Source organism: Dromiciops gliroides, chromosome 5 (genome assembly GCF_019393635.1).
Source record: "Dromiciops gliroides isolate mDroGli1 chromosome 5, mDroGli1.pri, whole genome shotgun sequence".
Lineage (NCBI taxonomy): Eukaryota > Metazoa > Chordata > Mammalia > Microbiotheria > Microbiotheriidae > Dromiciops > Dromiciops gliroides.
Window position 1 is genome coordinate 77,548,556 of NC_057865.1, and position 13,098 is coordinate 77,561,653.

Genomic DNA, 13,098 nt, shown 5'->3' on the forward strand with positions numbered 1-13,098 from the left:
TATACACTAACAGGTTCTTAGGGGAATTCAAATAAATCCTCACAACCGCTTAGCGGGTAATCTCCAGATCAGATTCCCATTTTTCTTAAGAGCAAAATAATATATAGCTTCTTATACTCTCTGCCAGTGAAATGCTATATATCAAAGATATGAATTTAGTCGAAATATTGATCTTGAGCCAAAGTGAAACTAAAGGAAAGTTGAATACATTCCATGATAAAGGAGGGGAAGTACACATAAAATGAATGTGCAGTGTGAATTGAAGAAAACTGGGTGGGAAGGAACAATGAAATCCAGAACCCTAAAGTCTTCTCCTTGATGTATTGGGACTAAGAGAGAACAATAGAGCCAAGTTGAGACCTTCATGAAGCTCCCTAGCTGTCATGAAGATGTGTCCTTGTTATTAAAGGACACAAAGTCAAGTGTGAAGGAGAGACATCTCTTTTTTTTTTTTTTTTTTTGCAGGGCAATGGGGGTTAAGTGACTTGCCCAGGGTCAAGAGTCTGAGGCCGGATTTGAACTCAGGTACTCCTGAATCCAGGGCCGGTGCTTTATCCACTGCGCCACCTAGCCGCCCCCGAGAGACATCTCTTAATGCTATGTGAATCATTGTAAATGAGAAATTCATTACATTGTTAGTGCAACAATTCAGTAGAATTGGAACTCCAGTCACTGTCAGTTGACAGATATTGCTGCCCTGATGAAACACTTTTGTGGGACTGTTGAAGGACATTCTTAGAACATATCTACACAAAGTGAAATGAGAAGTTAATCTAATAATATAATAGGATCGTCTGATATATTTTAAACCTCCATGAATAACTTAAGAGAAAGTCTTTTTTCTTTCAATACTAGAACTCTGGGGCATTCACTCTGCTCAATGCAATGAACAACCACATCTCAATGATACTTATGATGAAACAAGTACCTACATCCTAAAAATGAGTTGATAGACTCAAATGCACAACAGATGTTTTCAAATGTGGTTAATATATGTATTGCTTTTCCATGCATGTATGTATTTGTCATAAGAGTTATGTTTCTCTTTGTTTTTTAAGCTGGGGACTTAGTTAGGGAGAAGCATTAATGTTGCCAAAGGAAAGAAAAGTACACAAAAGAAAGCAAAAGACAGTTAAGAAGAAATCACAAACAAGCAAGATGGTTTTGAAACATGGTGAATTTATTATGTAGGGTTTTTTTTTGTTTTATTGTTTTTTGGTGAGGGTTAAATGACTTGACCAGGGTCACACAGCTCGTAAGTGTCGAGTGTCTGAGGCTGGATTTGAACTCAGGTCCTCCTGAATCTAGGGCTGGTGCTTCATGCACTGCACCACCTAGCTGCCCCCTATTATATAGTTTTAAGAAAAGGACAAACTGCTTGTAAAAAAGGACGTGCAGAGATCCACTTCCCAGTGCTGGTTGTTAAACATTTCCTAGTATACATCTGGTAGTATGGAACTCAGCAAGCTAGTAATATTTTGTACAGAGGGAGGTGATAGACTTATGATATTCTACTTTGGTACTGCGTACTTCTTAGTGACACATTTTTTTTTTTATTTTCTTTAATTTTTTTTTTTAAGTGAGGCAATTGGGGTTAAGTGACTTGCCCAGGGTCACACAGCTAGTAAGTGTCAAGTGTCTGAGGCCGGATTTGAACTCAGGTACTCCTGACTCCAGGGGCAGAGTTCTATCCACTGCGCCACCTAGCTGCCCCTTTTTTTTTTTAATTTTTTTATTTTTTTAGTGACACATTTTAAAAGGTACATTGATAAAATGCTGTGGTTGTCTTGTGAGGACAGTCGGTAGGTATTGGTAATATTTAGCTCATAGAAGGTGTTATTACCATTTTCAAATATTCTACATGAGGGATTAAATGAGTTTTGTCCTGAGAGAAACAGCAGGGTCAATGAATGAACATTGCAGGGTATAATATTTTGACTCTTTAGAAAGGAAAAATTTCCAAATAATTGGAGCTGTCCCTAAATGACATAGGTTGCCTCTGGGAGTTCCAAGGTTCTCGTCATTGGACATCTTCAAGTGGTGGTTGGATAAACACATGTCAGGGATGTTATAGATATAATTTATGCTCTTTGTAGGTTTGGGCCAGATGACCTCTGAGGGCTCTTCTTCTTCTTCTTTTTTTTTTTTTTTAGTGAGGCAATTGGGGTTAAGTGACTTGCCCAGGGTCACACAGCTAGTAAGTGTCTGAGGCCCGATTTGAACTCAGGTACTCCTGACTCCAGGGCCAGTACTCTATCCCCTGCACCACCTAGCTGCCTCTTCTGAGGGCTCTTCTAACAGCAATTCTAAGATTTCATGACTATTGGAGCTCTTATTTTTGTTTTTATGATTTACAGCATAGTCAGTGACATTGAAATTGCATGTCTTTTAGCTTGCACAGCTGAATGGGACTTATCAGACACCAGCAGCCAAATTCTTGGGTAAACCAGAGTAGCTTTTCTGAGCAGACTATTACTTATTTATTTGGGGGATTTATAAAAATGTGGCCATCACACAGAGCCTCTAGGTGCATGAATAATGTAAAAGTACAAAGCATTAAGAAACAGAAACAAATACAAGCCAGACTTGTAGTTCCATTTCTCCTCAACAGACAGAAACCACTTTTTGATCAATACATTGAATTACAAAGAGGAATTGCTAAAAATGCAAACGTGAATTTAATAGGACATAAAAGATTAGTCATCAAACACATGCATTGCTGTCTTTTCGCCAAGTATGAGGATATAGATTAGTGTTTAGGGAATGCAGTCTACTGTTTGAAAAGGTGACAAAATAATTTTCTCAAAGTATATGTGATATCTCATGAGATTTTTACCTCTTAATGATCCCCTGGGAAGAGTATCCAAACTTTTAACTTCTGGCTATTTCTGTATTTCAAGAGGGCAGTCATCGAAGAGAGAGAACACAAAACTCAACCAATTTTGTGACCTGTTAGAAGATCTTGGGGGACAGCTTGGTGTCACAGTGGATAGAGCACTGGGCCTGGAGTAGCAAAGATCTGAATTCAAAACTGGCCTCAGATACTTATGAGCTATGTGACCAGGGCAAGCCACTTAACCCTTTTTGCCTCAGTTTCCTCATTTGTAAAATGAGCTGGAGAAGGAAATGGCAAACCATTATTCCAGTACTTTGCCAAGAAAACGCCAAATGGGGTCATGAAGAGTCAGACACGACTGAGAAAATGACTGAACAACAACAACAAAGAAGATCTTATAAATGAAAGTGAAGGGGTTGTCATTTATTGGCTCAAATGAGGAAATATTTTCAAATTGGAGCTTAGCATCCTAGAGTTCTATGCTTAGGTACAGCAACACTGTGAGAATTCTGACATGACCACCCTATCGATTGAGAATGGCTGAAGGAAGCTCAGAAGGAGACTGTTAAATTTCCTTCTTGTTTAGTTGTTTTCAGTCATGTCCAACTCTTTTTGATCCCATGGACCATAGCATGCATAGTATATATTTCCCTTAGAATACTCAACATTCAGCAGAGAGAAATTTTGTGTAAACCCCTGTCCCATACACCTGGATGTTTATGATGAAATGCATTCCTTTGTTTTTAATAACTTAGTTGTTTTGTTTTAAAGTACTTACTTTTACTGCCTTAAAGAGTCATGTTTTTGTTGGTATGGATATTCTTCTAAAAGTTGAGAGGCAATGGACATGGAATCAGATGACCCAGGGTTGAATCCCAGCACTGCTATTTAATACCGCTATGACCTTCACCTTTGTGAGATTTAATGTTCTCAGCTGAAAATGATTGAGTTTGACTAATTGGCCTCTTCAATTCCTTCCATCTCTAAATCTCAGTCTTGGATCACATGACTTAAAAGACAGTGCTCCAGAGGTGATGAGTCAAAAAAAATCATCTTCCTGTGAATGACCAGGTGATGTATCCTTTGAACTTAGGTAGAGAATTCCTCAGACAATAAGTATGCAATATGTCACGTGACCCATGCCTGATGGTTTCCCAGCTTGTTAGGCTGTAACTGATGTTGTTGTTGGGCAGCTGCTAAGAAAATGAAGGGAGACAGTAAATACAGAGAAGAAAATACAAACCAAGGCAGAGGCTTGTGGTTGTTTGTCCTTTGTTTTGAAGAGGACCATGATATTGGGATGGTCACCACTTGCACTGAATTGGATATAAGTTTGGGAGAGCTATACAAGGTCAGCAACCTCATTCTTTCCTCCAAAGCCATCTGGGTCCAGTGGGAAGATATGACACCAGGACAATTGTAGGTGGCCCTGGATGTTTAAGACAATTGGGGTTAAGTAACTTGCACAGGGTCACACAGCTAGTAAGTGTCTGAGGTGAATTTTGAACTCAAGTCCTCCTAACTTCAGGGTTCAAACCCTATCCACTGTGCCACCTATCTGCCCCAGCAGATTTTAAGCCCCACTGGAAATGAGTGGAGACTGTTCTAAATTCAACTCAACAAGCATTTGTTAAATGCTTCTTATATGTAAGATACTATTCCAGGTGCTAAAGGTATGAAGACAAAAGGACATAAGTACTCCTTTAATGCAGGTTACATTCTAAAGGGGAGATAATAATATGAAAATGATGATGATAATAATAAGCATTTAAGGTTCACAAAGAGATTTGTAAATGTTATCTCAGTCTAGTAAATATAAAGTAATTTAATGAGGGGTCAGAATACTACCAAATAGGAGGGATAGGGAAAGGTTTATTTTCTTTTCTTTTCTTCTTTTCTTCTCTTCTCTTTTCTTCTCTTTTCTTCTTCTCTTCTCTTTTCTCTTCTCTTCTCTTCTCTTCTCTTCTCTTCTCTTCTCTTCTCTTCTCTTCTCTTCTCTTCTCTTCTCTTCTCTTCTCTTCTCTTCTCTTCTCTTTCTTTTGTGGAGCAATGAGGGGTTAAATGACTTATCCAGGGTCATATAGCTAGCAAGTGTCAAGTGTGTGAGGCCGCATTTGAACTCATATCCTCCTGAATTTAGGGTGGGTGCTTTATCCACTGCATCACCTAGCTGCCCCCAAGGCTTATTTTTCAAAGTAGCACCTGGGTTGATCCTTGAAGGAAGTTGGGGGTTTTAAGGAGAGAAGGTGAGGGAGGATTACATTGTAGTCCTGGAGCACAGTCCATGCAAAGTCACAGAAGCAGGATACACAATGCTAAGTTCAGGGTCAAACTCATAGTTGAGTTTGGCTTAAACTCAGATTGTACAAATAGGGGAAATGGGAAATGTCTGGGGAGGCAGATAGAAGGAGGATTTCAGGACTACATATCAGGCAGGCCAAGGAGTTTCTATCTTTTCTTAACTGCAAAAAGTAGTCCCTAAAAGTTATTGAGGGGAGGGGACAGGATCAGATTTGTATTTGGAGTATTGATTTGACATCTTTGTGGAGGATGCATTCAAAAGGAGAGAGAGTTGTAGCAGTGGAACCAGTTAGAAAAGTGAGAGGTGATGAAGGCATGTCATAGGGGGAAAAAGAGGATGAATGTTGGAGATAATGTTGAAGTACAATCAACTAGACTTGTCAAGTGATCAGCTATGGGGGAGGGTTTTTTTTTTTTTTTTTTGGTGAGGCAATTGGGTTTAAGTTACTTGCCCAGGGTCACACAGCTAGTAAGTGTTAAGTGTCTGAGGCTGGATTTGAACTCGGGTCCTCCTGAATTCAGGGCAGGTGCTCTATCCACTGTGCCACCTAGCTGCCCCCTCGGAGGGTTTTAAGAAAAGTGAAGATTTAAGAGTAATTCCAAACTTAAGAACTTGGTTGATAGGAAGGATGGTCATACCCTTGACAGAAATAAGGAAATTAGGAGGAGTTTAAATGAGAGAAGATAATGATTTTAATTTTGGACATCTTGAGCTTGAGATGCCAAAGAACATTTAGGTGAAGGTGTTCAGCAGGCTGCTGCTGCTGATATGAAAGTAGAGTTGAAAGAGATTAGGCTTAGACATATTGATTTTGTAATTATATACATACAGATGATAATTTAATCCAGGGCATCTGCTAAGAAAACTAAGGGAGACAGTATATAGAGAGAAGAAAATAAGACCCAGGGCAGAGCCTTGTGGTACACCAATGCTGATTGGGAAGGAGATGGATAATTAATGAGCAAAGGGAAGGAGAGAAGGAACAGGCATGTATGAGGAAAAATGGGAGAGAACTTATCTTATGGAAGCCAAGAGATGGGGGAGTATCCTGGGAGAGGCAATCGACAACAGCATCAGAAGCTAAAGAGAGGTGAGGTTGTAATAGGTTTGACAAGAGACCATATGATTTCGCTGTTATGAAATTATTTGTAATCTTGAGGAAAGTAGTAAATGACAAAGAGTTGAGAAATGAGTGGAAAGTGACAAAGTATATAGATTATTTTTAGGGGTTTGGTTGTGAAAAGGATGAGAAATAAGGTGATAGCTTGGAAAGTTGTGGGAGGGTCAACAGTTTTCAAGGTGGGAAAAATTTAGGAATGTTTGTAGGCAATGGATTAGATAAGGAGAAATTGAAGATTATCAAGTGAGAAGGGATGATTGAAGGAGCAAATTGCTGAAAGAGGAGAGAAGTGATGGGGTATATAGGGCACAAGGGGAAGGTTTGCTTCCAGTGCTGAGAAGGAGCACTTTGTCAAGACTGGAAAAAGAGGAGAGAATTTATAATTATGTGGAAGGGTTTTGATGCATGGAATAGGGAACAAGAGAAAAATCCTTTGGGTGGGTAGCCTCTATTTATTTATTTATTTTTGGTGAGACAATTGGGGTTAAGTGACTTGCCCAGGGTCACACAGCTAGTAAGTGTTAAGTGTCTGAGGCTGGATTTGAACTCAGGTCCTCCTGAATCCAGGGCCAGTGCTTTATCCAGGGCCAGTGCTTTATCCACTGCACCATCTAGCTGCCCCAGGTAGCCTCTATTTTTAAGTGAAGTAGGGGGCAATGTTATCTGCTGATAAGGAGGAAGAAGATGTGGTGGTATAGGGAGCTGGATGAAGAAATAGAAGAATTGAAAAACGTTCCTAAAGGAGTATGACAGAGAGTCAGTCTGGGAAAGAATGAAAGGATTTTATGTTTGTGTTTTTATTTTATTATATTTTATTTTTTAGCAATGAGGACCCAACTAAGATTAAATAGCATACATTTTTATTTGACTTGACAGTATTTTGTGACTTTCTCTAGCAGTGTCTCACGATATGTAAGCAGAGGCAGAGAAGGCAGATAGTGATGGTAATTTAGGGTAAGGACAGACAGGCAGGCTAGAGGATAGTGCATAGCTGAATTGGTCAACCTGTAGGATGAAGATTGAGGGAAGAATGTGAGGTCAAAGAAGAGGTGACACACTAGGGAAAGAATCAGGGTAGATGGACAGAAAGCTGTGATGAGGATGAGGAATAGACTTATGAAGTCAGGCAGGTGGGAAGAGATGGAAAGATGGAATATTCTGATGAGAAGAAATTTATCATGAAGCTGTAACCAGGTTAGGAGTCATAGGGAGACCTAGAGTGTACAAGAATCCCTGCTCATGGCTGAACTGGCCTAAATATATTAAGGAAGTTGAGGTGACAGGGAAGGGAAAATGCATGGTAGGGCATGGGAGTTGGGTATGAACTGGGAGGCCAACATGTTAGAGTCTACATCAACTAGCAAAGGAGACCAGTGTTGGGGATGGATAGGAAAGCTGCAAGCTAAGTACCAAACTTCTTGAGAAGAGAGTGAGAAAGATCTGAAAGCTGATGACCTGTGAGAAGGATTTGGACTTAAATGTAGTGAACCTCAAAGGATGAAAGATTGCCAAATGGTGATGGCAATGGGGTGGTATGAAAATGGTAGTGAGAAGGAGGCAGGAATGGGTATATTTCTCCTTTCTGGATTTTCAGATATTTGGAGAAGAGAAAAAAAAATCTGTATCCTTTTCTATATCCTAAGCTTAGTAAGCCTACTGGGGTAGATCCTAAATGGAGAACACTATGGAGTCAAATCCTGAGACTTTGCAGTAGAAAAAAAAAATAGAGCTGTGACCCACCAGGAGAAGGGAAAAGAGTAGGGATGTCCTTTCCCCTTGGTATCACAAACTTTAAAAAGTAGCAGATTATACAATCTATGATTATGGCTATTAGCCAGAGGATTTTTACTCACTGTAGAAAGAACTGTAAGTCCCTCATTGATTTTCTTTGAGTTCTCCTGCCGGGTGTTTATTATATAGAAAACCTACTATATATTGGAATTGGACTAGTCTAGCATCCCAATGAAAATGAAACCACTACCAGAGTGAAAAGATTGACATTAGATATCCTTCCCAATAGGGGGTCTTGCTGAGAAAATAAAAGACCAAAACAAAAGCATGCTTTAAAAAACTGGGTAAAAAAACCCAACACACACCCAAATGCTTGGATGTCTCTTCCATTGATGGATAGTCTAACATGTTGACTCATGGCTGATTAAGACTAAAAAGAAATGTTTTTAAAAAAAGTATGAAATCCTGTTTGATAAGATCAATAGCAATTGGTAAGTGCTATAAAATCCTCCTTACTTTGAATGCCTTCTTTCCTTCTCTCCCATTATCTAAGGCCTGCTTCCTTCAGAGTGCAGCTCAAACCCCACCCTTCTCTATGAAATCTTTTTCAGATCACCCAGTCAAGATGACCTTTCACTCTTCTGACTGCCCATTGAGCTGGTCTTTACCACGGAATCCCTCCAACCCTCACCCCCCCACCAAAAACACCCCAAACCTTGTATTTAGTTTATATATGCCTATTGTCTCCCCTGCTAGAATGTCAACTAATTGGGAGAAGGAATTTTTTCCCCACCATCTAGCATAATGCCTCAAAGGGGGAAAGGAATAAGCATTTCTTCTTTCTTTCTTTCTTTTTTTTCGTGGAGCAATGAGGCTTAAGTGACTTGCCCAGGGTCACACAGCTAGTAAGTGTCAAGTGCCTGAGGTTGGATTTGAACTCAGGTCCTCCTGAATCCAGGGCCAGTGCTTTATCCACTGCGCCACCTAGCGGCCTTCCAGAGTAAGCATTTCTATAGCACCTACTATGTACCAGACACTGTGCCCAGTGCTTTAAAAACTATTATCTCATTTGATACTCACAACAACACTGGGAGGTAGGTGCTGTTATTACCCCCCCCTTACAGGTGAGGAAACTGAGGCAAACAAAGGGAAAGTGATTTGCCCAAGGTCATACAGCTAGTAAATGTCTGAGGGTGAATTTGAACTCAGGTCCTCCTAAACCCTATCCTCTGTACCACCAGTTGCCTCTGGTAAATAGTAGAAGTGATTAAATACTTGTTGATTAATTGATTAATAAGTATGTATTGCCTTGCTTATTATTTATTTTCTTGTGTTTCTCTTCTGTTTTTCTCACTATATTATACAGGTAGTTGACTCAGTGAAAAGAGCACTAAGCTTTAAGTCTAGAAGATCTGAGTCTTTGACAATTACTAGCTGTGTGACCCTGGGTGAGTAAGTTAACCTTGGCTCATCTCAGTTTCCTCAACTGTAAAATGGGGGAATCATAATACCAGCTACTCTGTAGGGAACAACAAAGATGATATTTGCAAGGTGCTTAGCATAGTGGCTGACACAGTTTAATTTAATTCAATTTAATTTAATTAATGCTTCTTCCTTTTCCCTATCCCCTTACATTATATTTATCAGGGGGTCAGTGACTCCCATATCTTATATCCCTGTGTATCCCTGATACCCAACACAGTACCTTGTTCATAATATTTGTTGCTTACTGCTGATAATAATGAAAATTGAAAAAAAATACAGATACCAAGGAAAAATGAAAGTTAATGTTGGATTAACCTTGCTTTATAGCATTGGGGTATGATTTTAAAAGCATAACTGGGCTAAAATTCATTATGAAACCAGAACCAGAGGATGACAACACTGGCTTTGCCCCAAGATGAGAAATTGATATAGTCCAAGAAGAGATGTTTTCTCTTGGCTGGTTCCATCCCTGGTAGTGGAATTGGCAGCTTTGACTCCTTCTTGTATAGGTTTCCTTCCAGGCTTAGTCCTACTCACAGTGGCAGACTTGTCTTGGGGCATTCTTCCTTTTCATTCAGGACCACAGAACCTTCTGGATTCACTTGCTTTTTCCATAGTCTTGTTCCCTGTCCACCTTTCCCTATCATGTGTGGCAGTATAGAATCTCTTTGGTGTCTTGGGGGTTGGACATATTCTCCTGAAGGCATACTTCAAATGAATCCTGCCATCATCTCTTGTCCATTTGCAAACAAAAGTTCTAGCTCTGATTTGTCACAACCTTACTATTAATTGTGAATTAGTCCTGTGACAAGTGAGTGGAACCCCACCCCCACCAGCTAAGAGGCCTTTCTGAAATGTTAATAGAAGTAAATACACATTTAAAATTGTACAAAGCAGCAGCTAAAGAGCCTATAATGAAGGGATAGCTTGAACAAGCTAAGTTTTAAAAAATTCTCTACTGTGATACTTACTCCTATAGTTTCACCTAAAAGTGTTTAAAGAAATAACTGAAACAAAATTTTCAGGTAAAATTTTGATTAAAAATTTAAAAATAGTATACTTGTCCTCCATCTTAATTACTATACTAATTACTAGGATAAATCCCAAACTCCTGTTTTTGTTTTTGTTTTTGTTTTTTTTTAGTGAGGCAATTGGGGTTAAGTGACTTGCCCAGGGTCACACAGCTAGTAAGTGTTAAGTGTCTGAGGCCAGATTTGAACTCATGTACTCCTGACTCCAGGGTCAGTGCTCTATCCACTGCACCACCTAGCTGCCCCCAAACTCTTTATCTATGCATATCAAAACTCACAGCAAAACTGGTAAAAACAAAAGTTTCTTTTCTTTGAAGAATAAATTATTAGGACTAGAAAACCCACAACAATGGATTTGAGGCACTTAATTCAAGGTGAAAATCCTTGGCTAAAACAATGTCACATTATATGGCAGTGTGTTTCTGAGTAAAACACAACTCATCTTGGCACGTGGACATCTGGATGATTGATTGTGATATTTAGCAAATGTTACTATGGACGACTCAAACATCGTAATCCCCTTTCTGAAGTCCTGTAGCACTTATTGTCTCTATCAGTTATTTGACAATTAATCATGTACTGACTTGTGATATCTTTTGTATTGAACTGCTTTTTATCTCTTCGATTGTTTTTAACTTTCCATTTGTTTTATCTTGTTGCCCCAACTAGATTGTAAGCTGCTTGAGGTCCTTTGGGACTGGTCTTCTACTTTGTTTCATCCTTCATTGTCCAGTGCCCCGTGCCATTCAAACAGACAGCTACAAACAAGCATTTGTTTCTAGATCAATAACTGATGTCATCTGTCATTGTCTAATGTAGGCACTAGATGAATAGATTATAGAAACAGCAAAGCATAGTAAATAGATTAAACTGATCTCCGTGTGGAGTAGAGAGAAAACAAATAACAAATTGAATACTTTCTTTATCATAGGTCTCCCTGGTCAGTTTTATTCTTTGAATAATATTGCTTCATTTACCATAGTTGCAAACAGAGCCACCAAAAAGTTCTAGTCCTTGCATTGGTTAGGTCTCTTATTTATTACCAGAAGAATACATAACAAGAAAAAAAGGCAACTAAAGGAAAGAAGTAGCCCAAACTATGGTATCCTGTAAGGTTGCTAACCCATTTAATTTAATGGATCCTTTTTTTGATTTCTTTAAAACTGAATCCTCATTGTCTTTCTTTTCTTTTGTGGATTACCAGGAGTCCATAATGAGATCACTAATCAAAACTAGCACTTCCTAATCAAGTGCCATTATTCGTGCCTCAGAATTTCCCAAACAGGTACAGAGGTCACTTGAGTCTAGGGGGAGGAGAAAAGTTAGTGAAAAAAATATAGTTTGGATATTACAACTGTATTTATTTCAAAGGCAGCCCAGTGATTCTCAGGGTGAGGAAAATTATCCAGTCCTGGAGATTAAGATAGGATGTTTTTGTTCAAACGGGAATTATTGTTTTCTCAAGGTTTTGATCAAGGCATTGAGACAGTAGTTTTTGTGTTTTTTTTTTAGTGAGGCAATTGGGGTTAGGTGACTTGCCCAGGGTCACACAGCTAGTAAGTGTTAAGTGTCTGAGGCTGGATTTGAACTCAGGTACTCCTGACTCCAGGGCTGGTGCTCTATCCACTGTGCTACCTAGCTGCCCCCTGAGACAGTGTTACTGGAATTGGCATTAAGTTTGGAAAGTTCTTGGCATCCACATCTATTTTAATGTCTTCAAGCTTTTTGGCTACATTTAGAATGACATAGTTCTGAATATTCTCTAAGAAGGTATTCTTTTATATCAATACTGTATGTGGTATTCTATGAAGTAAGAAAAAGTCAAAGTCATTGCTTTAAATACAAGTTAAAAACATAGCCTATTGAGTATAACCAGTGTGGGATGATGTAAAGAGTCCATGGTTCATTCAACAAGGACTTAAGTTCAAATTTGGGCCCTTATTAGTTATCTGATCTTTAGTCAGTCATCAAACATTTATTAACTACCTACTATGTTCCAGGCACTGTCCTAAGCTTTGCGAATCATTCAACCTCTCAGAGCTTGAGTTCCTTCAGCTGTAAAAAGGAATAATAACAACTGTAGCACTTACTTCACAGGGTTATCATGAGAATTAAATGAGACAGTGTTTGTAAAGGGCTTTGCAAGATTTAAACCTTGAATTAATGGAGACTTCAAGTCAAATCTCACTTGACGATTACTTACAGTGCTACCCTGAGCAAGCCACTTAATCTCTATATTCATTATGCCGCTTCCCCAGATTTACTTAAAGAAAATGTGATGTGGTGGAAAGGACATTGACTTTGGAGTTAAATGACTTCAGTTTAAACCCAGTTCTTCCTTTTAACTTCACTGGACCTCAGTTTTCTAATCTGGAAAGTAAGGAGGTTGAACTAACTGATATCTGAGGTACTTACTGTCCAACCCTAAATTTATGATTCTCTGCTCTACTGATCTGTGGGCAAATTGTGATCTGTGCTGATGGAGGGAGTTCCTACATTGGGAGTTTGCAGATCATCAGGGTACTCCAAAATCACAGAACCTTTAGGTATTCACTTCTTGGCATTTTATAACACCACTGATCATGTTAAATTA